We start from the raw sequence: 27,193 nt of genomic DNA, 5'->3' as shown, positions 1-27,193 counted from the left end.
CCTATGCTGATTTTCAAATGCAAAACAATGCCAAAAGAAGACATTCCTCGAGGAGTGATTGTCCACATTCATGGCAAGGGCTGGATGGATGAAGATCTGGTTTGAGAAAGTTTGGAGAAGGAGACCAGGTGGGCTGGTTATGCAAACTGGCTGCCCTGTTGGTGCTTGATCAGTTCAGGGCACACATAACAAGAAACACAAAGAAGATTACTGCAGAGCAAAAAACAAAAGGCTTGACATCCCAGCTCCAACCACTTGATGTCAGCATTAATGAACCCTTCAAAGCTGCCATGAGAGAAGAATGGAACCAATGGACAAAGTCTTCTGGGGATAATTAGATACCAGGAGGAAGAATGAAGAAACCAACTATAGAAGAAGTTTGTACCTGGGTGAAAAGATCCTGGGATAATATCAAGATTGAGATCATTGTCAAGTCATTTAAGAAATGTGGCATTTTCAATGCCATAGATGGAATTGAGGATGAGACAATATATGAAAATAGTGATTCATCATGAGACACAGATGAGGACAAGCTAATAGATGGGAGTTTTGACAGTGATGAGGAGTTGTATGAATTTTATGTTGAATAAAACTTGAGTTCAATAACTTTATGTAATACATTTTTTTCAAATTTTGAGCCCCCAAATTAAGGTGCATCTTATACATGGGCTTATACATGGGGAAATATAGTAGGTAGCACATCAGGGTTTGAACTCAGGTCTGACACAAATGTATCTTTTGGGAGAAAAGATAGTAGGGCAAGGCTTAGTGGTGGTGGAGAAAGAGTATGCTGAACCTCAGATACCAAGATCAGACTTCTAGATCCGACAACAGAAGAGTGTCTTGTGACACTCTTCAATAATATCCAAGTCCAAGTCTCAGATTTCCCTCTCAGGTGGGAGCTTGGGCTAAGTGCTCACGAAAGCCTTTTTTATCTTCAAAGCATGCAATGCTTAATTAAGAACCTGCTTCCCACTTACTGTATCTTATTCTTAATAATCTTATTCCTTCTGGTATTGTGTTCTATTCTGGGCATACACTCTAGGTGTAAGCACTCCTACCTGCAGCCCATTCAAGATGGAGAGTAGAGACTGAAAATTACAATGATACTCTAACTGGTTGTGATCAATTAACTAACCAAATACATAAACAAATCTTTATTAAGCCTATCATGTGCCCAGACTGGTGCTTAATTGGTGATACCAAGGAGAATGAGGCTTTATCTCCAGCTCCAAGGAACTGCCAGGCTAATGGGACAGCCACATCCACAGAGCATGCTTGCCCAGTGTGATCAGAGAGCACTGACACCTCATAGAAAAGCTTGGATGCTTACCAAGGTCTGCATGAGCTGAGCTCAAGGGTGTTTGGGACCGCATGATCTTGGTTTTGACATCTGTGCTTTGGCCCTGTGCAGGCCAGCTACCTCTGGGCCAGCGTTGTGGAAGTGATGGTCAATTGTCTCTGACCGTGGTTGGCGGTCAATGGGGGAATCTGGTGTGGCTTGAACATAGCCAGACAACAGTGATAGGTGTGAGCATGAGGCAGAGAGCGGTGTGGCCACACTGAAGAGGGGTGACTACCCCAACTGTGGAAGGGAAGATCCTAGGAGGAAGACACCGATGACATGGGAGTAAAGGTGAAGGGCCTTCCTGGCAGAGGGGATGAGAACATTTTCCAGGCCTGGAGGAGAGAAAGCAAGGGGCTTGTTCCCAGGATTGCAATAACTACTTGAGTTAGCTCAAGGGTAAGAGATAGCAGCAAAGAGGTAGACAGAGCCAACTTAGAGGGGGCCTAACCCTCCCCTGAGGCAACAGAAGAGCTGTCCCCCTGTCCTTGTCAAGCCCTGTGTAAACAGTCCCCTTTTCTGCCTTTCCTTACAAGGCTCCCAGCCGCCTCAGATAAAGTTCCTTCTGCTTAGGCTGGTCAAATCCTGCCCATCCTCCAAAGCCCTGTTCGAATTCGCTTTTCTCCAGGAAGCTTCCTTGGACTACCTTGTTTCATTCATTCATTCATTCATTCATTTATTCATTCATCCAACAAATGTCCATTCAGTTCCTGCAGTGGACTAGGCACTGGCCATGAGCAAGCAGACATGTTGGTTACAACACGCAGCCTATGGGTTACAATGGTTTGGAAGCGTCTTTTAGATCTGCTCAAGGTGTGCAGCCAATGAGGCTATCAAGGACTTTTCCATAAGCAGTCTCCTCCCTTCTAGACAAATAGTTTCCCAAGACAGAGACCAGGTCTCCCCATCTCCATATTCTGGGGTGGGGGGGTTGGCACAGTGCTGGGCACTTGAGGGTGCTCGATCCATATTTTGAAGTCGTCTGGCTTCCTGGCAACATTAAACAAAGTGGAAAGTTCTCCTAGCTGACACCTAACCCTTTCCTTCTTCTCTCCAATTCCAGTCCCGCTCCTCTGAAGAGAAGAGGGCTGGCAGCTCCCACTTAGCACTTGGCCCCAGGATGCAGGAATGGCACAGAGAAAGGAGGGCCTGGGTTGGATGCCAGCCTGATGCCTCGAGCCAAGCCAGAGTTCTTGGTCCTCTACATTCTGGAATGGGATAGGAGCTTGCCAGCGCATCTTGCAGTGACTTTTCCCAAGCCACTTGCTCCTCATCCTGGACAAAGCCACACTAGCGGCTCCTTCTGGGTCCTCCTTGCAGCGCACTGGTGCCCCACGGTGGACAGAGGGTTTGTGTCCCAGCACTGGAGAGGGCTCTGAAGCCTCTGGCTCACTACATGCTGTTCCCACCCTTGAATAGGGGTGAGGCTTGGGCATTCCTAAAGCTAGAGCCTTTCTCCACCCTGGCCTCAAGCCACTCGCCTGGGCTCGCTGGTGTTTTTGCCTGACAGTGCTGCACACCCATCTTCAGAATATGCCAATCCCCACCCTGGTGCTGTCCTCCTCCAAATCAGGCACAGACCACCCCCTTCTGGTGAATGCATCTTAGAACAATCCTTCGGACAGAAACTGGATACTCTGAGGTTAATTTAAATGGCCACACGGGGGCTGGGACACCCTGTATAATCTTCCTATCTTCAGGGGTGGGGAGAACCAAGGCTTCTGTCCACCTGCTGCTCACTGTGTCCAGAGACAGTCCTTTGCTCTGGACAGAGGCTGGGGGCAAAGTCAAGGGGATGGTGTTGAGAAGCCGGTAAAACTGAGGGTGTGAGGATGAGGTGGACGGCTGGGGCAGGACAGGGTTCTCGAGGCTGAGATGAGCCCTGAAATGCCACGGAATGTAAGAGCATTGTGTTTTTAATTTTTTCCCCCAATAACAGGCTGTGTGCGGCTGCTGGAAGAAGATGGGTATTAACCCTCCAGAAGCCACTGTGTGGACAGTCCTACCTCTGGGGCTCATCTCTGGGCTCTGGGCTGGCCCCTCGCCTTCCAGGGAGTGGGCCTCCTGGAGAGAGAGAGCCACAGTCCTGCCAGGGAGAGTGAGCAGAGCTAGTGAGAGATGCTGCAGGAAAACAGGCGGGGTCAAGGAGCAGTAACCAAGCCTGGGAGAAGTCAGAAAGAAACAGGGCCAGAGGTAAGGGGAAAGAGCAGGACAGCTTGGAGAAATCAAAGTGTAAGAAAAGCTCCGCTCAGCAGGGAAAGGGACCAAGGGAAGGGGGAGCTGAGCGGCCCCAGAGTTGTCAGGGACCTTTGGATACTTGTTCCACTGAACCCTCACTGCAGCAGGGTCCTGATCTCTTTTGCAGAGAACTGAAACTTACATAAGGGATTTGAGTAACTTGCTTGTGGTCCCACAGCTAAAGTGATGAAGTGGGGATTTGAATCCAGGCCTATAATTCCAAATGGGTTTCCTATTACTGTCTGTAGTTCACCTGAGAGAGGAGGCACGGCTGGATGGGAGGAGACAAGAGGACTTGAACTCCAGAATTCTGAGCTATTAGCATTGAAGTCAGGATCTCTACACCAACGGTCTCCAGGAGAACTTAGATTTTAGTCAGAACAATGTCGTATCTTAAATTGGCTAGACAATTAATTAGGTAGCCAATTAATTTAGAAGGGAGGTAACAGAACCAACCAACCTCTCACATTCCCTCTATCCCCTTTCCTTCCTCCCTCCGTCCCTCCCTCCCTCCTCGTCTCTAACATCATTTATGGAATGATTACAAACTGTCAGACTTGATGTTAATTCTGAGGACAATGCAGTTCCTTCACACACACCCGCACTCTCAGGAGAGTCTTTTCCTCCTTGTCTTTATTTTTGAGTTCCTCTTCAGGGCCCAGCAAGCCTCCTTCTTCTCCCTGCAGCCCCACCTCCCTCTGTTTTGAGAGACAAGCTCTCCGCAAGACCTGCTCATTCTGGAGTTGCGCCAGGGGCCAATGCCAGGGTGCTCAGTGACGCCACAAACAAACAGAACTCCTCTCACACATCTGGACACAGCCTGGGGCAGCCCAAATTCTCCGGGTCATAAGTCATGCTGACTTCTAAGCCTGGAACAAATGAACAAGTGAAGAGGCTTCCAGCCTCTTCCCCTCACGGCCACTGGCCAGACATCTCCAATGCACAGACCCGCTCACCATACCCAATTCTTCTCCGCTATAAAATCACGGTTCAGAGAGAGCCATCACCCACTGGTGGGTCCCCTCTCAGAGCAATGCCATCAGTAAAATCAGCCTGGCAACCAAAAAACATTTCAAAACTCAAGTTATTTCTACACACTCTCAAATACTAGGAAGAGGATTGCCGTAGAGCGGAACAATACTTCTCAAAATCCTGTTTTTCCTTTCTGCATACCAAATCTGATCCTGCACCTCTCTGTTCCAAAATTCCTGCCTCATAAACTCCTTTTCCAGCTCTAGCCACACACCCCACCTCCTTCTAATTCTCTCTCCTTTTCTCCTGATTTTGTGGCGCAAAAGACCAAAATAAACAGTCTGGCCAGGCCAGACCCTTTCTGGAGAGAAGGGAGGGGGAAGAGGTGACTGGGCAGTCCCACTTGCTTATTTTTTTTTTTTTCCTTTGTTTCCCTGGCTTGAGGAGATATATTGGCAAAAATATTGTTTGAGAGATATCTGAGATTTTACTGCCTAAGTCTTTTATCCATTTTGAATTTATTCTTGTGTATGGTGTAAGTTGGTGGTCTAGTTTTATTTTTTTGCATGCACAAGCCCAATTTGCCCAACACCATTTATTGAATAGACTGTCTTTACTCCAGTCTATGCTCTTGCCTCCTTTGTCAAATATTAATTGACCATAAAGGTGTGGCCATAGAGAAGAAGAAAAAGGAGGAGGAGGAAAAGGAAATGTTACCTTTTGTGACAGTATGAATGGATCTGGAGATTATTATATTAAGTGAAATAAGCCAGTCAGAGAAAGACAAATACCACATGATCTCACTTATATGTGGACTCTAATGAACAAAATACAGACAGAGGCAGGGACACATGGAACAGACTGACAACTGTCAGAGGGAAGGAAGGTTGGGGGACTGGATGAAAGAAGGTAAAGAAATTAAGCAAAAAAAATAATATATAGGCCCTGGCCAGTTGGCTCAATGGTAGAGCATCGGCCTGGCGTGCAGAAGTCCCGGGTTCGATTGCCGGTCAGGGCACACAGGAGAAGCGCCCATCTGCTTCTCCACCCCTCCCCCTCTCCTTCCTCTCTGTCTCTCTCTTCCCCTCCCGTAGCCGAGGTTCCATTGGAGCAAAGATGGCCCGGGCGCTGGGGATGGCTCCTTGGCCTCTGCCCCAGGTGCTAGAGTGGCTCTGGTCGCAGCAGAGCGACGCCCCGGAGGGGCAGAGCATCGCCCCCTGGTGGGCAGAGCGTCGCCCCCTGGTGGGCGTGCCAGGTGGATCCCGGTCGGGCGCATGCGGGAGTCTGTCTGACTGTCTCTCCCCATTTCTAGCTTCAGAAAAATACAAATATATATATATATGCATATATGTATGTATGTATGTATAACACACAGACACAGACAAGAGTGTGGTGACAGCCAGAGGGCAAGGGGTGTAGGGGTAGGTGGAGGTGGGCAGAGAGGGAAGAATGGGCACTGAAAGAGATATTGTTTGGGGCAATGGGTAAACAGTGCAGTGCTCAGATGATGTTTAATTGAGTTGTATACATAAAAACTATACCCCAATAAATTCAGTAAAAAAAGGGTGACTGGGTAAAGGCCCTCTCTTATAAGCAGGAAAGAGAGCATGGGCTGAAGACATTCCTACAATGATCGTTTTTTCCCCATCACGGTAGCTGTCACCACAGATAACCCTATCAAAGCATGCCAAGCCCACTGGGCAGACCAATTTCCAGACAAAGTGATCATACCAACCTGACTATTCTGGTCAGACCTCATCTAAATATTTTATTCTATTTCCAAGCTACAATGGGCTACATTAGTCAATTGCCTCAGTTGGGAGTTGGGAAAATATGACTCACTCTGACCCACCCTTCCTCTTAGCAACCCTAGCGTATCCTGACTGTATTAAACACTTTCTATATGCTGTAGTGTAGACTAAATAGTTGTGTGCCCCCCCCCTTAATTCATATGTTGAAATCTTAACTGCCAATGTGATGGCATTAGGAGGCAAGGCCTTTGGCAGGTGATTAGGACATGAGAGTGGAGTTCCCATAAATGGGATTTGTGCCCTTATAAAAAAGACCACAGTGAACTCCCTTGCCCCTTCAGCCATGTAAGGACACGAAGAGAACACATCTTCTATGAGTCAGAAAGTGGGCTCCTTACCGGACACCAAATCTTCTGGTAACTTGTTCTTGGATCTCCAGCCTCCAGAAGCACGAGAAACAAATTTTGTTGTTTACGAGCCACCTGGTCTATGGTATTCTCTTACAGAAGCCCAAATGGAATAAGACATATTGATGTCAATTCCATTGGTGTCCGCTTAGTCACCTGGAGACTGGAGATTCCTTAAGGTCCCAGACTATGTTTATTCTTATTCTGTCCTAAGCCTCATGAATAGATCTATAGTAGCTTGCTAATGCTACATCACAAATCGTCTCAAATATTAGTGACTTAAAACACAATAATCATGTATTATCTCTCACTGTTTCTATGGGTCAGGAATCTGGGAGTGGCCTGCCTGGGGAGTTCTGGCTCGGCTCTCATGAGGTTGTGGTAAAATGTCAGCCAAAGTTGCCACGTTTGAGGCTTGATTGGGAGTGGAGGCTCTATTTCCAAGGTTGCCTATTCACAGAGCTAACAATTTGGTGCTAGTTGACATCTTAAGACAGAGCAAGCCAGGCAGAGCTGCATCCTCTTTTATGACCTAAGCTTTGGAAGTCACATGGTATCACTTCTGAGGTGCCCTCTTGGTCAAGGCCATCCCAAGCCCCTCCTGAGTCAAGATGGAGAAAATGTAAACCCAGTCTCTAAGCAGGAGGAGTTCTGGTCACATTGTAACAGCTCAGGACAACGTAAATATATAGGTGTGGCCACCTTTCAAGAATACAGAGTGCCACATCTCTGGCCCTTGTGAGCTCATAGCAAATGCTCATTGGTGAACTTAATATTAACTGTGACTAGAACTGAAACAGCCATATCACAGGGGGCCTGGGATAAAGAGGAAAATGAATTCAGAGTCCTAAGTTTTCACTCTTCCCTGTATCCACACCCTTTGCCGTGAAATCTTAGTGTCTTCCCTACACTGACTCTGGCCCCAACCGTATGACTTGCATTGACCGACAGATTGTTAGCAGCTGTGAGTCAAGCAATTTAAAATTTAAAAATTCTTTTAAAAGAATTTGCATATTTCTCCTGCTTCTTGACATGAGCATAAGCCAGACTAGCCCACTGGAGGGTATGAGACAGGCAGAAAGTAGTCATTCTGCCTCAGTTGCCCCAGCTGAAGAGACTTGACCCACCAAGATGTGAGCAAGGCCAGGGAAGGTGAAGAGAACCACCCAGCATCTGCAGGCATGTGAGCTAAATTAATGCTTATGGTTTTAAGACTCTGAGCTTGGGAAGTAGTCAGTTTGCTGCATCTTTAAGGCAATAAACAACTGAGATAGTCTTTTCCTCACACTATTACAGAAAGCACCTTCTGAGCTGGAAGCCTCTATTCTAGGCCGGGCTCAATATCTGTAGTAGACGGAATAATGGTTCCCCAAGGTGCACATTCTGATCACCAGAACCTGTGACTATGTTACTTTACGTGGCAAATGGGACCTTGCAGATGAGATTAAGTTTAGGATCTTGAGATGAGGGAAAGCATCCCGGACTATCCAGGTGAGACCAATTTAATCACAGGGTCTTTACAAGAGGGAAGCAGGAAAGCCAGAGTCAGAGAGGAGGTATGCTGATAGAGCAGAGGTTGGAGTATGTAGGTTCCCTTGATGGAGGACAGGCCACAGCCAAGGGTGCAGGTGGCCTCTACTGCTACAAAGGCAAGGAAGCAGATTCTGCCCGGGAGCCTCCACAAGAAACACCGTTCCACTAAAACCTTGATTGTTTTCACCCGTAAGGCACATGTCAGATTTCTGACCTCCAGTACTGTAAGAGAATGAATTTGTTGTCGAAAGCCACTGAACTTGTGGTCATTTGTTATAGAAGCAATAAAAAACTAAAGTAGTATCTCACATATAGTATTTAACCAGATGACCTAAAGCAGTCAGGTGCCACAGTGGGAATCACTTATTCCTTCTGGCAAATGGGAATGTGTGGTAGATTAAAGATGACCGCAAGTCTTTGCTGTTCCTCCTTTTGAGATCTGGGTTGGCCAACAGAATATGGCAGAATGTTCTGGAACTTTCAAGGCTTGTAATAAGAAAGCTTGCTGCTTCCTCGCAGGCTTCTGAAAACACTCTTTGGGAACTGAGCTGCTAGCCTCTGTTTCAATCTAGGCCTGTCTCCTAGGCAGCTAGTTATCCTTGCTCAATCTTTCACCAAAATGATTTCTTTCACCAAATAACTCCCCCCTAGAGAGTTACTGAACCAACACCCCTCAGTTCCTTCAGGAAGATTCTTCAGGAAGATTCCAGGAACAAAACTTTGGACAAGTGTCCACCGATGTACCAGACAGAGTCCAGCTTTCCACCAGAGCAATAGCTTGGCTCTCCTCTTCTCTGTATCATTTCTTCCATTGATTTCTGGAGACAGGGCAGCATTGGCAGCTTCCTCAGAGGAGTCGTCTCAGGCTTGGTCCAGCCCTGGCATTTTCCTGAAAACCAATGGGTTAGGCCTAGAGTCTAGTATGTTTGGAAGGGTAGAGAGTATGGTTCAACTGAAGACCTGAGAATTAATGAACCTTGTTTAGAGGAAGTTGGTGCACTCTATACCTTCCAACTCATTCATTCCAACTTCCTTTTTCCACAAGCTTTCTGAGGCCACAACCTCCATGTCTGTATTTATCAAACATAAAAACAGCATCACCATTTCCAACAATGGAAATCTTGAGATATCATTTTAGTTTCAAAGTAGATTTTTCACTTCCCCTCTTTTTATGAACTAGTCTGGTTATCTGCCAGTTTTCCATATGCCATGCATCTCTGTATCCTGTTAGGAAATGATAGAGTCTAGCAGGTCAGGTCATGGGTGCTAGCATCAGATGGACCTGGGCTGAAATCTCAACGTACCTCTTAACAGCTGTACAGCCTCAGGTGAGTCACTTCACCTCTGTAAGTTTTGTCCTTTTTTTTTAGCAAGAGAAACGGAGAGAGAGAAAGGGACAGATAGGGACAGACAAGAAGGGAGAGAGATGAGAAGCATTAATTCTTTGTTATGACACCTTAGTTGTTTATTGATTGCTTTCTCATACGTGCCTTAACCAGGGGGCTCCAGCCTAGCAAGGACGCTTTGTTCAAACCAGTGACGTTGGGCTCAAGCCAGCAACCTTGGGGTCATGTCTATGATCCCATGCTCAAGCTAGTGAACCTGCCCTCACGCTAGTGAACCAGTGCTCAAGCTAGGTGAGGCTGCACTCAAACTGATGACCGTTGGGTTTTGAACCTGGGACCTCTGCATCCCAGGCCTATGCTCTATCCACTGCGCCACCACCTGGTCAGGGTTTAGTATTTTTTTTCTAGAAAGAGTGGAGCCATTAATTGTCCCTGCCTCAGAGGGCTATTGGAGGAATTAAATGAAACAGACCACATCGAAGGCCACATTTAGTAAGCACTGAAAAAAAATGTCAGCTATTATTATTTAGATTATCATTCTTGTTTAGCTGTGAATAAATCACAACTGACTTCCTTCCTGTTTCTTTATGTAGCAGACAAGCTGGAGAGATGGGGAGAGAGAGAGGTTAATGGCCTTGACATACTACAGACAAGGTCAGAAGGAGCGTGTCAACGAGTTAAAATATATTCCTAAATTTGACACCCTGGGACTGGGAATAGGAGTTGTCCTTCCTGTTCTGTCCATTTCTCAGCTCTAGTGACATACCTTCCAGCCTCAGTCTCCTATTTCACAGAGTAGGAGAACATTCTTCAAGAAAGCGTTAGAGAGGAAAGCTGATCTTTGGAGGACTAGGGCAACATTTAGAAAATTGGGAGAGTAACCATGTAGGCCCATGTGTGTCTGTGTCTGTGGGTGGACTGGAAAGTGGAAGGCTCCTGGAAAAATGCAAACTGAATGGTGGCATTAACCGAGCCAGTCACACTGCCCCTGCTTCCAGCCCTCTGACTTGACTCCCATCTGACAGTTTAGAAAATCCCCACTTTCCCCTGGGGACATGAGCCAGTGTTTTTCCATCCGGATGATGTGGAACTGCTGCCTGATATCTGACATTAACCCCTGCCCTGAAGCCAACCAAAGCCCTTCCCTTCCTTGAAATGTCAGTGAGAGGCCTCTGGGGTCCCCCGCTTCCCTGGCAGGACAGGCAGGACACGTTCAAGTCCTTGTTTGCATGCAGCCCATCCCAGTGGGAAGCCACTGAAAGCAGAAGGCTCCCTGGCCCCTCCTCACAAATTGGTGGAGTTTGGGGGCAGGTATAGGACTTGCCAGGACATGGTTCAGAGAAGTGGGTGAGGCGGCTGTTTCAGACATCAAGGCGGCCGGGGTGTTAAACACATAAAGGTCAACCGAGCCCGAGTCTGCAGCCTCCTCTGGGCTCCCTGACCAGCAGGCACCAAACACACAGTGTTCATGACCCATTACACCAACTGAGGTGGCGACAGCTACGAAATTGCAAAACATTTTCCATCTCCAGCCCCTGTTCACTCTTCATTGCTAATTCTTCCAGTTTTTCCATATTTGTCTAAGATGAATGAATGACTAGATTCAAGAGATTTTTTTTTTTCTGTGAAATGTTTGGAAAATGGCTGCTAGTACCACAATGACCCTCTTTCTTCTGTTTCTGTGATTTTTTTTGGGGGGGTGGGGAATGGGGTTAGAATGATTTTTTTCTTCTTTTAGAAGGCACTTAAAGACTCAGTTATAGTACAATAATCACCTGTATTCCTGAAAGCCCCAGTTTTAAAAAAAACCAACTTGTTAAATTTATACATAAATATGAATTTTATACATAAATATAATTTTAATTTTATGAATCCTTGTTCACACACTTGTGTGTACAAGAAATGTGTCTCTTTTATTTTCTTTCATTTTTATTTTGACTTTTCACTTAGTTGGGCCAGCCAAATCTTTAAGAACCAGCCCCCCTTCCCCAGAGTAGGGTCTAATGTGTGGAGTAGACTCAGATCTGAATTTTAGTGTCACCTATCTCTGAGACTTGTCACCTGACCTGGTCTTGGTTGGCAAGCCTCTCAGACTGTAGGCCCCTTTGTTCCCACCCACCGTCCCTTCAGGGTGATGACTCTCTGTCACTTCTCTGTCACTCGGTGACGATTCTGGAGCTCCACTCCATGCTGGAACAAGTAGGAGGTCATATCAGGCCTCTGCCTGCTTAGACCTTCCATGAAGCGTGTCTTCATTGACTCACTGCTGCCTGAAACTGTTCCAGGATAGAAGGCTCAGATCCCTTGCTCTTGGGTCCCTCTTATTTCACTGGTGTTTCCCCCCTCTCTGGGCCTCACGCTGGTCAGATCAAAGAAATGGGTGCAGGGCCGGTTTCTCCCAAATTCATCAATGTCTATGGTCTCTTGTACCTTCCCCCAATGCTATTCAGCTGAATTTTAGAAAGTGTCACTCTGAACAGGGGGAGGAAAGCTTTGTGTTTCTCTCCCAAGTCTTTTATCTAGTATATATTATCTAGCCAAGGGGACAAAGCTGGGCAGAGTGATTTTTGCTCTGCTGATATAACCCTGCATGGAGCCTATGAACAGAGAAAAGCCAGCCTTTGGAGAGGAAGGGCAAAGAGAAGACAACAATGGGGAAATGAGAAGTTCTGAAAGTTCTCCTGCCCAGCCTGAAGACTCACAGCCTTTTAATGTGGTGACCATATGTTGGGTGTTTTCTATGATAGTCCTCAATTTGAATGATTTTATTTTTTAAAAGGAGACTCTTTGTTAAATCTGTAGCTAAATTTGCATCCTTGAACAGGATTTTTCATATATGTAGATACATTAAAAAATGCAAGTAGGGAGATGGTGGGAGGACCCTGAGGTCAGCCTTGGTTCACTGGTGGGTGGGATGCCCCTGCAAGTTCCTCTGTACCAATTGGACAGGAACAAGGCACTTCTCAGAAACCCTGAGAGCAGTGTCCCTGAGGACTTTTGGCTCTTGAGGAACAGTGATGTATGTTCTCTTGTTCCCCAAGCCCAGCAAGCCCCTCATCCAGAGAGCTGTGGTCCTCCCAGTCGGCCCCATGCCTTCAGCCATCACTAGTCCGGAGACAATCCAAATCTCTGCCTCCAGCCTCACTTCTCACCTAACTCCACACTTATGCAGCCACTTGACTGCTAGGCATTTCCACTTGGAGGTCAAATTTGATACACCTCAAATCGACTTGTCTGGAAGTGAGCTCATTGATTTCCCCCATAATCCTGATTCTCCTTTGTGTGCCAATCTTGCTGTGGTGTGCACATTCATAGCGGTTTTCAGCCTGTGGATGGGTGTGGCGTGGGGAAAAATGTCTACACACCTCTTGAAATTTCATGCAAGGGTTTTTATGTATGCATGTTTTCTTCCTACATGAGAGGTGATAGCTTCTTCAGATCCTGACTGGAGAATAAAGGAAGTGCTCAGTTTCAGAACCAAACCTCCGTCTACTTCTCTGCCTTCATCTCCTGGCGCTCCCTTCCCGATGCTCGACCCCTGTACCTCCGGAAACTATGCTCCATGGACACTGACTTACTCGTCCAGTTCCTAGAAAATGCCATCAACGTGGTGCATGCTGGTCCTTCTACCTGAAGGGTGTTGCCCATCTGCTTTGCCTGCAGCCTTCAGGCAGCAGGTCCTCTGGGAAGCCTTCCTTGCGTGACCCAGGCAGAACTGATAAGTTTCTGCCTAGTGTCCCATCTCTATATGGCACCCCTCATCCTGCAGTGCAGCCTCTTGTACCCTTGGGTGTGCCTGAGAATCTCCTGTGCACCATTAATAAAGAGGATGTTCCAGGCCTGCCTTCTCCCTGGTGAATCAAAATTGTGAGTGAGGGAGGCCCCCAGGGAATTCTGAGGCACACTCTGCATGAAGGCCAAATCGTACGGCCTTCGTTGTGTTCGCATTATTTGATACGCCACACTATGAACACCTCAAGGGCAGGGATCTTGTCTCAGTAGACTCTCTATTCCTGTGGCATTCGGAACAGAGCCAAGGTGTATATATACCAGCGTGAGCAAAGCCTGAGCGGGCTCGCTGAGTGCTGGGCGCTGTTCTCAGGGCTTTACATGCATGAGCCCCTCAGCACCTCACATTTCCAAGACATGCCAGTAATCCTACTTACCGATGAGGAGGTATGTGATGAATCAATGAATGAGTAACCATACTTTCTAGAGAACTCAGTGGTCTCAATGCTGAATACGATTTATTTCATAAATGTGACTTTACAGGAGCGAGAATGTCTCGCTCTGCTCTGATCATGTCTAGGAAGGGGAGAAAAAAAAGATCTGGGACAGACAGGATTATTTTCTGGAATAGAGACCCACTCAGACGATGGCAGAAGCAAACTGGGGCTGCCGGACACCCACCCAAGAAGCCCCAGGACAGTCCAGCCTGGGGGAACCTCTTCTCAACCATGGTTGGGCGGGGCACAGGACAGAACCGGAGAGCGCCGCCAGAGGGGATGCCATTCTTGTTTTCTGCCTCCTTCTCATGGCCACAAGCTTCGATTGCAGCCTCCAGTTGCCATTTGCTCTCTTAGGAGGAAAGTGATCAGAAAGAGTTTAAATTATAATGTTATTTATAGGAGACAGGCCACTGTGCTCATTCAGTTACCCCTAATCTGAATGAGGCCTTCAGGAACACAGAATCCTGACCCTTCTCCAGAATTAGTGATGGGGCCACCCCCAGCCAGAGGTTCATTAAAGGGACAAGTAGAATCAAAAAACGATGCAGATAGGTCAGTGGGCAGGACCCCAAATTGCACCACAACCCTGGCACTTAGTGACCCCTACTCTTACTTTCTTCCAACTTCTCAAGGCCTGATTCTTCAGGGGCCACCTCCTCCAGAAGCCTTCCTGGAAACCGCATGTCTGTCTCCTCTCAGTTCAGCCCCAGGGCCTTCCTCCACACTAACGCTTCCCTCTTCCCAGTCTGCTGGTCCTACTTCTGGAGGACCTGTGAGCCTCAGACTTCAAAACCTCCCTGCAGGGATTTTAGAGTTCTCCCAGCACTGTTTTCTAGAGAAGTGATATAGCAAGAGCTTAAAAGGCCCTAAACACTAGGTTCGACTTCCTGGGTTCAGACCTCTCGCCCCTTCCACTAACTGTAAAGTCACAAGCAAGTTCTTTAACGTTGCTGTGCCTCGGTTTTCTCACTTATAAAATGGAGATAAAGCCTGACCTGTGGTGGCGCAGTGGATAAAGCGTCGACCTGGAAATGCTGAGGTCACCGATTCGAAACCCTGGGCTTGCCTGGTCAAGGCACATATGGGAGTTGATGCTTCCAGCTCCTCCCCACCTTCTCTCTCTCTCTCTCCCTCTCTGTCTTTCTCTCTCTCTTCTCTAAAAATGAATAAATAAAATTTAAAAAAATTCTATAAAAAAAAAAAGAATAAAATGGAGATAATAAGCACCTACCTTGTCGTGCTGGTGAATGGATAAGTTAATGTGTGCAAAGTGTTGAGAACTGTGTCTGCCAAACAAGCAAGAGCTCATAATGGGATCCTCTCATTAATTAATTTGATGTGATTCTCCCATGATCTCCTGGGGTCCTCACAGCACTAGAAAGTAGATAAAGCTACCTCTGCTTCATCAAGGAGGCCAGGCTCAGAGAAGTTAAGTGTCTTACTTCAGGCAACACAGCTAAGAAGTGAGCAGGGGGTTTCTCACAGGCAGGACTCTGAGCCCCACAGACGTGGCACATGGAACCCCCGAGCTCCGGCGCCCCTCCTGAGCCACTATACTCCCTCCTCTGGCATTCCTGTGGCTTCCCTACACATTCTTGAAGCCTTCAATAACTGTCGGCATTCCCACCCCAAAACCACCGTGGGTCGCACTCCTGCCTTCGTGGTCTCAGGCAGGATGCCCTGAGGGAACCACACTGGACTCTGGTGGCAGTGCTGGTGGGTGCTGTGGGCAGGTGGGAGCTACATCTGGCTCCCCCGGGGCCCAGTCTGCACAAGATCCTACAGATTTTCCCCTGGCAACAACCTCCCAGGTTTGGCTGGCCCAGCCACTCCGGCCAGGACCCAGTACAGGGGAACCTTGTCTGAGGGGGCATCACAGACCTCCAGACTTCACCACTGAGACATCCTAGTAGACCCAGATGTGCCAGGAAGGAAGCTGGGCAAAGGTCCTTAGATAGGCCGAGGAGTTTGCTCTGTGTGGGAGCCAAATGTCCTCTGAAAGGCAGAATGAGGCTGCACAGAATATTTGAGTAGGGTCCTCCCACACGGCTGGCCTGGACAGGGCCACAGAAGCACACAGCAGCCCCAGACAGGCGTGTATGTGAACGGTTGCGATGAGAACGCTAATCCCTTCAGGGTGCTTTCTCACTCATACCGTTCCTTCACAGATGTTGTCTCCTTAGGTCACATAACTGCCCTACAAGGTAGCTTTATCTCCATTTACAGATGAGGAACTTAAACTCAAGCTTTTGCCTCCAGTTCAGAGGTTTTGTTACTAACCTCACCACTGGACAGACAAAGAGCTAAGCCAAGAGACCAGCAGGTCTGAGACGCACCAGCCAGTGAGTGAGTGAGTGAGTGGGTGAGCGAGTGAGTGAATGGGTGAGTGAGTGAGTGAGTGAGTGGGTGAGTGAGTGGGTGGGTGAGTGAGTGAGTGAGTGGGTGAGTGAGTGGGTGAGTGAGTGAGTGAGTGGGTGAGTGAGTGAGTGAGTGAGTGGGTGAGTGAGGCTGCAGGAGCCGGGTGAGGACTGGACTAGGGCACAGGCCCGGATCAGGGCTGAGGATCGGCGCCAGGTGGGAATGCAGCCTCGGGATTGCAAGATCTGTGGATTTTTCCAGAGAAACTGGAAATCTGGATTTTTTTAAATGTGAAATTTATCATTTTTTAATGTTGGCAACTAATTTAATTTATTTTAAAATGTCTAGCAAGCTTAACAAAACACATTCTTGGGCTGGTCTTGACTCCAAGCAGCCAGTTTGCAGACTTGGGTGGGCACATTGCCTCCAAGATGCCATGGGGAATAAGCCCTTGCCCCCCTCAGCGGAATCAAAACATTCAAATGCCCCTGGGGTTGGTTATACAGGAATAAGTGAGCACAAAGGAGCGAGCAAAGCATTATTTATTGAGTGCCTATATGTCAGACTTAGTTTTGGGGGTGGGATATAATTGGACAGAAACAGACAAAAGCTACTTCTCACTCATGATGTTTATATTCTAATTGGGGAGACATGCCATAAAGATAAATTTGTAAAAATTTTAGTATGTTAATAATAAGTACTGAGGAAAAAAGTAAGCAGAAATTTCAGTTTTAGATAGAGTGATCAGAGAGCCTCACTACTCAGGTGACATGTGACAAAGACCCAGAGGAGATGAGGGAGGGAATCTCGCTGATTCACACAGGATGAAGGTCCAGAAAGAGGGATAGCAAGGATACAGGCCCTGAGGCCCAGAGAGAGAACTCGGGGAGAGGAAGGAAGAAAGAGTGGCTGCAGGAGTGGCTATGAGGGGGTGCATAACAGTATCAGTGGTCACAGAGGTAGAAGGAGTTGAAAGGAGGAAGCCAAAGCACCTAGAACCTCTGGTTTTGCTCTGAATGAGAGGGAAAGCCATCGGAGTGAGGACTGTTCTTGCTGCTGTGTTGAGCATAGACTGAAGAGAAGTAAAGAAGGGAGCAGAAAGACCCCTTATGAGGCTACTGCAATAATCTGGGTGAGGAAATGATGGTGACTGGGGCCAGGGTGATGGCCATGAGGGTGATGAGGAGTGATCAGATTCTGGACGTATTTTGTAAGTTAATCCAGGGATTGCTGGTAAAGGTTTAACAACCAGTTCTCGGGGTGGGGAGGCTGATTTTCATGGTGTAAATGTTCTTAAAATGGTCATTTTCAGCTACCAACAACATATAAACTGGCCCTCAAAATGCCTAGAACTTTTACAGTTGGCTCCTGCAAGTCAATACAGGCCAGTTTCAGCATGGCCCTGGGTAGAACTAACAGGACTAGTTAATGGATTGGATATGAGAAGTCAGGAAAGAGAGCGAAGAGAGCCTGAGATTTGGGCAACTGATCAAACAGAGTTGCCACTGATTTAGATGGAGAAGAATATAATGGGATTAAGTTTGGGGGAAATATCAGAGATTTGGAGAAACCTATTTAAATTTTTTATTTTTAAACTTCACAAGGCATTATTATTACTATTTTATATAGTCAATGTTTATTTTTATTCACCCATATATTTCCCTCTTTATTTTCTGTTTATTTTTTCTCACCTTTCAGACCTTCCATCTGGGGTAACTTTACTTCTGCCTAAAGAGCAGAATGTCCTTTTCAGAGGATCAGCTGGTAGCAACTCCCTGTTTTGTTTTACTTTATTTTTATCATCTTAAAGCATCTGTATTTTAGCCTCATTATTAAAGTGCATTTTCACTGAGGAGTGAATTTTAGGTCGGCAAGTGTTTTCTTTCAGTATATTTTTAAAAAATTAAAGATAATCTGCTTTTACTATTTTTCTTTGTGTGAACCAGAGTTTCACAGTGATGTGTCTGGCTCTGGGTAGCCGTTTACCCTGTTTGAGATTTGTCTTCTTGTATTTGTGATTTTTTTTTCATCACTTCAGAGATATTATCAGTTGTTAACTGTTTACATATTGCCTCTGACACAATTTACCCCTCCTCTGCTTCTGAAACTCCAATTGAACGTATGTTGCTTCTCCTTGTCGTCAGTGGCTCTTCACCTTTCTTTAATATTTTTCATCTTTTTGTTCCTCGATGCTAAGTTTTGGATAATTTCTTTTCCATCAGATAGTTTATTAATTCCCTTCAGGTAGATCTTTTAAGCTTTTATTTTTATTCATTGAATTTTTTATTTCTAGAAGTTTGATTTTTTTTCCCCCAAATGTTAATCAATTGTTATAGTTGCTTATTAATTGCAAGTATTTTCAAGCAAGTCTTTTATTTCTCTAAGCAGAGTAATCACAATTGTCCTATAAGTCTGTGTTCAATGTTTACAAAATCTAAAGTTTTTTCAGTTTAGTTTCTCTTGTCTGTCGTATCTATAGTTTCTTACTTATGATGCTTGTTCCCTGGCATACAGTAAGCTCTCACTTAACATGAGCAATAAGTTCTTGGAAACTGAACTTGAAGTGAAACAACATATAATGAAACCAATGTCACCACAAGCTAATCGATATAAACAAGAGTTATATTCCTACGGCATATTTCTGGTCACAAAAACATTATCAAATTTTGACATAAAGACCCAAAACACTTCTAATATTAAACATTGAAATAAGTGTGAGATAGCCATACATTTAATAAATATGAATAAAAACAAGTGAAATAATTATTTCCCAACTCAGTTGTTACAGTTCAGGATTGTGGGTGACTAGAGGCTCTCCCAGCAGCTCCAAGCACAAGGTGGAGCAAGATGCTCTTCCATTGGAGGGCCACTCACACTCACACTCACACTCACTCAGACTGGGACAACGTAGGCACACCAATTCACCTCGTGTGCTCCTCTTTGGGGTGTGGGAGGAAGCCAGAGTTCCCAGAGAAATGCTCACAGACATGGGGAGAGTGTACAGACTGCACACGGAGAGTGGCCCCAGCTAGGGAATCGATTTTTGTTTTCTCAACAACTTTATGATGAAACAACATTGAACAAAACATTATTTAAGAACCTGCTGTATTTGGTTACTTTTGGATGATCTTCATCATACCTGAAAAATAATTTGGTGAAATAATTTAAGCATAGAAGATGGGAGTACCTTCTCCCATGTAAGTGTTTTTATTTTGTTTTTTGCTTTTGCCATGCACTTTTGGGGAGTACTGATCTGGAACCACTTCAAATCAAGTTCAGGTTATTGTGGCTCCCCTGAACCAGACAGTCAGACAATGGTGAGAACTCTGTCAATGTTTTACCAAGCTGGCTTCATTTTAGTTCATTTTTACTCTCAGGGTGTGACATGGAAATTTTAAGGTGATGAAAATATTTTACATCTGATTAGGGTGGTGGTTACATGAGTATATACATTTGTCAAAGTTTATCAAATTGTACACTTACAATTGGTATATTTTGCTGTATACAATTATAACTCAAAAAAGTTGAATTAAAAATTTAAAAAATATCTATCTCTTGCTCCTAGTGAAGAAGGCATGATAGAGTGGCAGGAGGCTCTGCACAGGACCCTTGGCAGAGAGAGTAAAGAGTAAGCATTTTTCATTGTCCGTCCCAGCTATCTGTGAGTCTAGAGTCTGATTATAGGTTGGAGGGGTTAGGGGAGTGGAAAAATCCCTGTTTATAAATGCAGTGTTAGTGAGTTTGTATAATTAAGATGAATAGCATCTTAACCATTTACTTCTTTATCAGAATAAATCCAGAGCTAAATGGAAATGGGTCTAGAGGGACTGAGGAGCTAGAGATGGTAGGAAAACTCCAGAGCTGCAGCTTACAGGAAGAGAATGACCCAGAATGCCTTGTCCCTGTTGCTCTTATAGGCAGAATTTAATGGAAGAGAATATAGGTAGAGAGACATAGGAGTAAAGAGAGTGGCAGGCTTCTAGAACATGGGTGGCCGGGCCTGAAGAACAGATGGTCTCCTGTGCTTCTGACAGTGCTTCTTGAGGTGCAGAGAGTGCATGGCAAGGCACCGGCCAGGAGGCCTCCAGGACAGGAAGGGGGCCAGCCCGCTCTTGCTGGATCCAGCAGGGGCCTGGGGAAGAGACCTGCTTTTAGGTCTCCCCTTCCTCACCAGCTGGTCCCCGAGCATTTTTTTGTGGTACGTTGGGGGCCCCTGCCCATTGGATGATAAAGAAGTGTAAGACGCAGATCTATCAGTGCTAGCTTTGTGGCTTTTGACAAGTTATTTAGTCTGAGTCTCAATTTCCCCATATTTAAAGTAGGGATTACATAACACATGTGTACAGACAGCTATGGTCTGGCCGGAGGGAGGGGAGAGTGGAGGGAGACTTTGTGTGGATCATAGAAGGTAGCACAATGAAGTCTGTAGAGGGTGTTTTATTGAGTGGGACACTTGAGACCATGTCAACACAATAAATTAAAAATACTTTTAATTAAAAAAGTAGATAAAGTAGAAATAAAATTTTAAGTGAGGCAATACATTAAGTTTTTTAACATATTGCCTGGCACATAATGGGAATTTAATGCATGGAAATTATTGTAATTATTATTATTACTATTATTATTGAGACAAGACTAATAATACAAGGAGAACAAATGATAGCTGGGATATAATTAAGAATATTTTTTGCCTGACCTGGCAGTGGAGCAGTGGATAGAGTGTTGGAATGGGACAAGGAAGACCCAAGATCAAAACCCTGAGGTCACTGGCTTGAGCAGAGGCTCATCTGGTTTGAGCATGGGCTCACCAGCTTGAGCACAGGGTTACTTGCTTGAGCATGGGATCATAGACATGACCCCATGGTTGCTAGCTTGAGCCCAAAGGTCACTGGCTTGAGCCCAAGGTTGCTGGCTTAAGCAAAGGGTCACAGTCTGCTGTAGCCCCCCCCCCCCGTCAAGGCACATATGAGAAAGCAATCATTGAACAACTAAGGTTTTCATAACAAAGAATGGATGCTTCTCATCTCTATCCCTTTCTGTCTGTCTGGCCATCTCTCTGACTATCTCTCTGTCTTTGTGAGAAAAAAAAAGAATATTTTTTGATGGTGTAGACCAGAGCAGCATTTAGGCTGGGAAGCAGAGGAGGAGTTAATTCATTAATTCATGCATACATGAAAATGTACTAAGATCCTACTACATATCCTTTCCTCCCCTCACAGCACTATCCTCATGATATATATATATATATATATATATATATATATATATATATATATATATATACTTAGATTTATTTATGTGTTTATTTATTTCATCTTTTCCCCAGCTCTACTGAGATATAACTGAGGGGAAACAAATTGTATATACTTAGGTAGCACAATGTGATTTTTTTAAGGTTGTTTATTAATTGTCTGTATCTTTCAGTAGAATGAGATCTCTAAGAGGGCAGGGACCATGTCTGCTTTGTGCACAGCTGTGTCCTCAGAGCCTAGCATAGTGCCAGCCATATAGTGGGTACTCAATAAATATTAGTTGAATGAATGCCTGTGTAGGGTGCTGGCTATACTGTAAGTCCTATAGAGCTTTTAGTCTAAAGGGAAAGCCGTAGTAATTTAAGTAATTCCTCTGAAGGCAGTTTCCAGATCTTGGTGAGAGCCCAAGGTATCAGGCAAGGGGCCTGAGGCGAGGAGAGGGACAAGGCCCTGTAGGGACATGACAGGGCCAGCACAGGATCCCTGACACAAGGCAGCAGGAGCATGGGAAGATGGGCTTAGGGGCGGGGGGAGGAGCAAGAGGAAGGGGCTTGCCCCCATGGCAGGGAGTTCAGAGCCCAAAGAGGGGCTTAGAGAAGAGAGTGGGGCCAAAAGGGTGGGGGTGAAGCTCCCAGGAAGGAGGGCTCGCCTGCTCCCCAGAGACTAGGTGGAGTGGCAGCACCCCTGCAGGCCTCACAGATGTGCAGAGTGGGCAGGGGCCTGCAGTTCTGGACGGATGGAGGAGAGTGCTGCTGCTGGAGAGAAGCCACCAGCGTGATTTAATCCTGTGGCAATGTGGCGACTGATAAATTTTACATCCCCTCCCTGAGCTCAGCCATAAGAGGAGCCCGAAGGCTGGAGAAGAGAGGAGGAGACTGAGCAAGGCGGGAGAATAAGGCGAGGCTGGGGGGGTGGCGGGGAGGAAGGGTGGGGAAGTGGAGGGAAGGGTGAGAGAGGGGGGAGGACCAGGAGGAGGAGGGAGAACAGGCAGGAAGAAAGGAGAGGAGGTAGGCTGAGAAGGAGGGAAAGGTCTGTCAACAAGAATCAGTGTGACAGCCCCACAGCCTAATCACCCAAGTCACATCCACCCTGCACCTTAGTGGAAAGGGAGACCACCATCCACAGGGTCGGCAGGGAGGGAGCTGCCTCCCTCTCAGCGTTTCTTCCTCCTCTGCCCACTCCACCCCACACTGCCCCATCCCTCCTCTTTCTTTGTCTCTCCAGAACTAACAGAAGGGAAGGTGGCCGCCTTCCCAGAGAGCTACTGCATTCAGAAGGAGCTGCTGATGAGTAATGCTAATGATATAACAGTGCTAATGACAACACGTTTACCCAGCATCTGTCTCCAGGGAGCCCAGACCTCTCTTCAAATCCAAGTTCCGCTGTGGGCAAGAGGAGGCTTTCAGTCCTCCAAATGTAAGCAAGGAGGATCTAAATATAAGCAAGGAGCCTGAATTCCAGCATGTAAGAAGCTAGGAAGACTGATGGAAGGACTTCCTGATGAGGTCGTATCAGCTTGAGCACTAGGCAAATAAAGATTGGGAGAGTGAAAGGCATGGCTGGGTGAAGAACCTTTGCTTCTGGGGGTCTCTAGAGAAAGCAGAGCCACCACTGTCCCAACTGCCTCCCCCCTCCCCCGACTCCCCATACCACTTTTCTAACGGCACAGCCTCTCATTGAGCCCTGGCCCAGGGAGCAGACAGTCAGGGCTGCCAGCCACCTTCCAAAACATGTTTTGCCTTTTTGCCTTCATTTTGTGGCTTGGCTCAATAGGGCTTAAAAATTCCCCATACCTGGGATGGGCCAAGATGGCTGTTCCATTGCTAGTAATCACTATTTCCAGCCCGAAAGCCCTGCTCTGTCCTCAGACTGGCCTAATAGGATGGGACAGCAGCCCCCAAGGCCCCAAAGTGAGCAGGTGGCAACTCACAGGGCCATATGGGGGAGGAGCATCAGAAGGCCGTGGTGTGAAGCCTGGGTGTCTTGCTGCACAGCCCCTAGTCACACCTGCACAGTGCCTCCTAAGAAAGGGCATCCAGGATGGTCTTCCAGACCTGGCTGGGTGGCCACATTAGCTCCCTGCCAAGAGAGGACTGGATCGAAGTGGCAGCATTTGTGCCCAGTACATTAGTTCCCAGCTCAAAACCCTCAGCCAGAGCAGCCGTGGCTATATCCACTACTGATGGACGCCAAGGCCAGCGTAAACACCTCAAAGGAAACACGGTGTCTTTTGGCAAGGACATGTCATAACAATACTCCAGATCCTTCCACGATGTTGTCATGAGCCACAGCCATTAAAACTATTTACCCTTTACTGTGTATCTTTGGGGTCAGTCATGGGTCTTGGTGGCCGATTGTCCTATGTGTTTATTGCCCATTTTAGACTCTGAGTTTGCTCTTAGAGCAAAAGGAAGCAAGTCTCCTTGCTTGCTCCATAGAACCTTCTAATAGGCCCCCAAGCCCCACCCATATCCTCCCTAGGCCCTGACTGGGGATGGAGAACAAGGCTGAACCGAGCATGGCTCTGCTTTCCCACCATTAACTCGAAGGAACCCTTCTCACATGCCCTTGAGAAATGCCAGTCTGGTGGGGAGACAGCCCTGTCTGGAGGAACATTCACCCTGGTGGCCCATGGGCAGACAGCACGTAGAAGATCCAAAAATAAACTGTAAGCAAGTGCATGTGCGCAAAGGGCAGGGTGCGTGGAGGAGCAGAAGGGCGCCTGAGATCTGTTCGGGAGGACCACCATCCCTAGAGAAGGAGCGCTTTGACACAGTTTCCAGGCTGGGATGGTAGCTCTGCTCTCCGCACAATAAAGCCTGGGGCAGAGGCTGGGGCAGGCAGAACTGCTGTAAAACGGCATGCTCCCTCACCCTCTCCTTGCTTCAGCTCACTGCCCTGTGTCACCAGCCCCAGAGGGGGCAGCCCAGGCCATGGTCAGGATTTCAGGCACACATGCGGGTCATGTCCCACAGTAGCTCTGCTGAGTCCAGCAGGCTGAGGAAGTAGAAAACTGGGGGCTGAGAACATTCTGGGCTGCAGTTGTTGCCTCTGACTGTCCTTTCCTTTGATAGGGAGGATTCGGGAGGCCGACAGACTGGGAAGGTGGCAGGACAGCCGTGTGACACAGCCCTGAGCAGGGTGCTCTGGCTCTGAGTAAAGCCAGGGCTGTGCACGGAAAGGAGGGGAACTCACTTATGAGCTGCAGGCCAACCAGCTGTTTTTCCCAACTGGGCAAGCGGAGTAGGATAAAGGAGAAATGGAAGGAAAAGGGGCTTCGGGGGGCAATGAGAAGAGTGGGTGAGCAACTGTGTAACCTACTAGGAAAGAGGTGACAACTCTGATATTTCAGTAAAAGCCATAGATCAGGTTTCAGGAGACCAGGGTTCCAGTCCAGCCTGACACCAGGAGTAGTATGGTCAGGAATGGAGTCAGATCTTGCTTTATTAATTACTCCCCCACTCCCCTCTCTCTCTCTCTCTTTCTTTCTCACTGTGGACTGTCATTCATTCTGCAAGCATTAGCAGTATAGCATAGACAGCATAGACTCAAGCCAGGTTGCCTGGGTTTGAATTCTGGCTACGACACATAGTAATTGTATAATACTCTGTAAAATACAGATGCTGCTAAGATTTTGCCTGTTCCTGGGCTGTTACGAGGATGGAATGACCTAATGCACTATATAACATTCATGCATGGCACATAGGGAGCTCTGCTAGGTGTTAGCTTCTGACTGTTGTTACTTATCTGCCAGGTCGTTTGTTAGGAGACCCTGCAATCACGTGGCCATGGTGGACACAGAAACAAGCAGTTAGTGCACTGTGCGAGAGTGCAGCAAGAGCTGTGAATAAGTAAGTTCACTCTGTCTGCGGGAATCAAGGAGAGATTCACCTAGGAGATAACCTTTGATTTGCGTCTTGCAGAATGGATAAGAGTTCCCCAAATGGATAACACAAAAAGAACATCTGAACCCAGACTGGACAAAGGCCTAGAGATATGAAAACACAATCTCATAAATTTGGTTCTCCGTTCGGTGGGAACTGTGGAAGGAAATGAGAATGGCAGGAAAGCCAGGTCAGACTGCAGGCCCCTGAGTGTCATGCTAAGGCATTTGAACTTTACTCTGTATAATGAGACACTGAAGGGGACTGCATGATCAGGTTTGTGTTTGGGAAAATAATGTATGTGGTGGGCCATGGAAAATAGACTACACACATACACACACAAATTTTGCAATGACGCAGGCCAACACAAGATAGAAGGAACTATTCTAGTGCTCTAAGGCTCACTGCCAGATTACACTGGGGCCAGATGCAGGATACTGATGACCTACTGTATACCAGAAATGTGCTGGTACCCCGGCTCCAAGCAAGAATCAGATTCACTGATGCCCACTGATGAGTGGATTAAAAAGCTTTGGTACATATATACTATAGAATACTACTCAGCCATAAGAAATGATGACATTGGATCATTTACAACAATAGGAATGGACCTTGATAACATTATACTGAGTGAAATAAGTAAATCAGGAAAAACTAAGAACTATATGATTCCATACATAGGCGGGACATAAAAATGAGACTCAGAGACATGGACAAGAGGGTGGTGGTTGGGAGGGAGAGGGGAGGGTTGGGAGGGGCACAAAGAAAATCAGATGGAAGCTAATGGAAGACAATTTGACTTTGGGTGATGGGTATGCAACATAATCAAATGTCAAAATAACCTGGAGATATTTTCTCTGAACCTATGTACCCTGACTTATCAATGTCACCCCATTAGAATTAATTTTTTAAAAAAGAATCAGGTTCAGCACAGGCCCTTGGGGAGCTGGTAGACTAAGCAGACAGGAGAACAGAGGTAAACAAAAAGTGGCATTGGTCCTGGGTTAGCTAACATTGGGGGAGAGAAACTGGAGCACACAGACAGAGTGGTCATTACTACCCAGGGGCTGAAGGGGAAAGTTCTGTCAGGAGAGTATCCTAGAATATGTAACACCTGGAGGAAGAAGGGCCAGCTAGACAGAGACTGACTGACTGGTGGTGGCACAGTAGATAGAGCATGGACCTGGGATGCTGAGGACCCAGGTTTGAAACCCCAAGGTCCCAGGCTTGAGCACGGGCTCATCGGTTTGAGTGCAGGCTCACTAGCTTGAGTGCAAGGTTGCTGGTTTGAGCCCAGCGGTCATTGGCATGATGCCCAAGGTCACTGGCTTGAGCCCAAGGTTGCTGGCTTGAGCAAGAGGTCACTGGCTTGGCTGGAGCCCCCCAGTCAAGGCACATATGAGAAAGCAATCAATGAACAACTAAGGTGCCACAATGAAGAATTGATACCTCTTATCTCTCTTCCTTCCTGTCTCTGTCTCCCGCTCTCAGACAAAAAAAAAAAAAAAAAAAAAAATAGAAGAAGAAGAAAAGAAAATGAAAAAGAAAAAAAAAGGAGCAGAAAACAAAGATGCAGAAATGTGAAATCGCTTGGAGTGTTCTGGTTGCTGTGAGACAGTCACATGTTTGGGGTTTAGAGCTTAAGAACTGGGTCTAGAGACATAAGCAGGGTCACAGCATGGAGCTTGGGCTGCATCTATGATTCTTAGCCAAGGGTGTGGATCCTAATCACTCACTGGGACAGCCTTCAAAAATACAGAGCTCTTTCAATCAGCATCTGTCAGGGTGAGGCCGCAGGCCTTTTTAAGAGCTCTCAGGTGAATCTGACAAACACTGTGGACTAAGAATCATGGTTGTGGGGACAAGGGGCCACTGAAA

The sequence above is a fragment of the Saccopteryx bilineata genome, chromosome 2 (assembly GCF_036850765.1).
Source record: "Saccopteryx bilineata isolate mSacBil1 chromosome 2, mSacBil1_pri_phased_curated, whole genome shotgun sequence".
In the NCBI taxonomy this organism is placed as follows: domain Eukaryota; kingdom Metazoa; phylum Chordata; class Mammalia; order Chiroptera; family Emballonuridae; genus Saccopteryx; species Saccopteryx bilineata.
The sequence above is the reverse complement of the archived record's forward strand: the minus strand, read 5'-3'. Positions refer to the sequence as shown.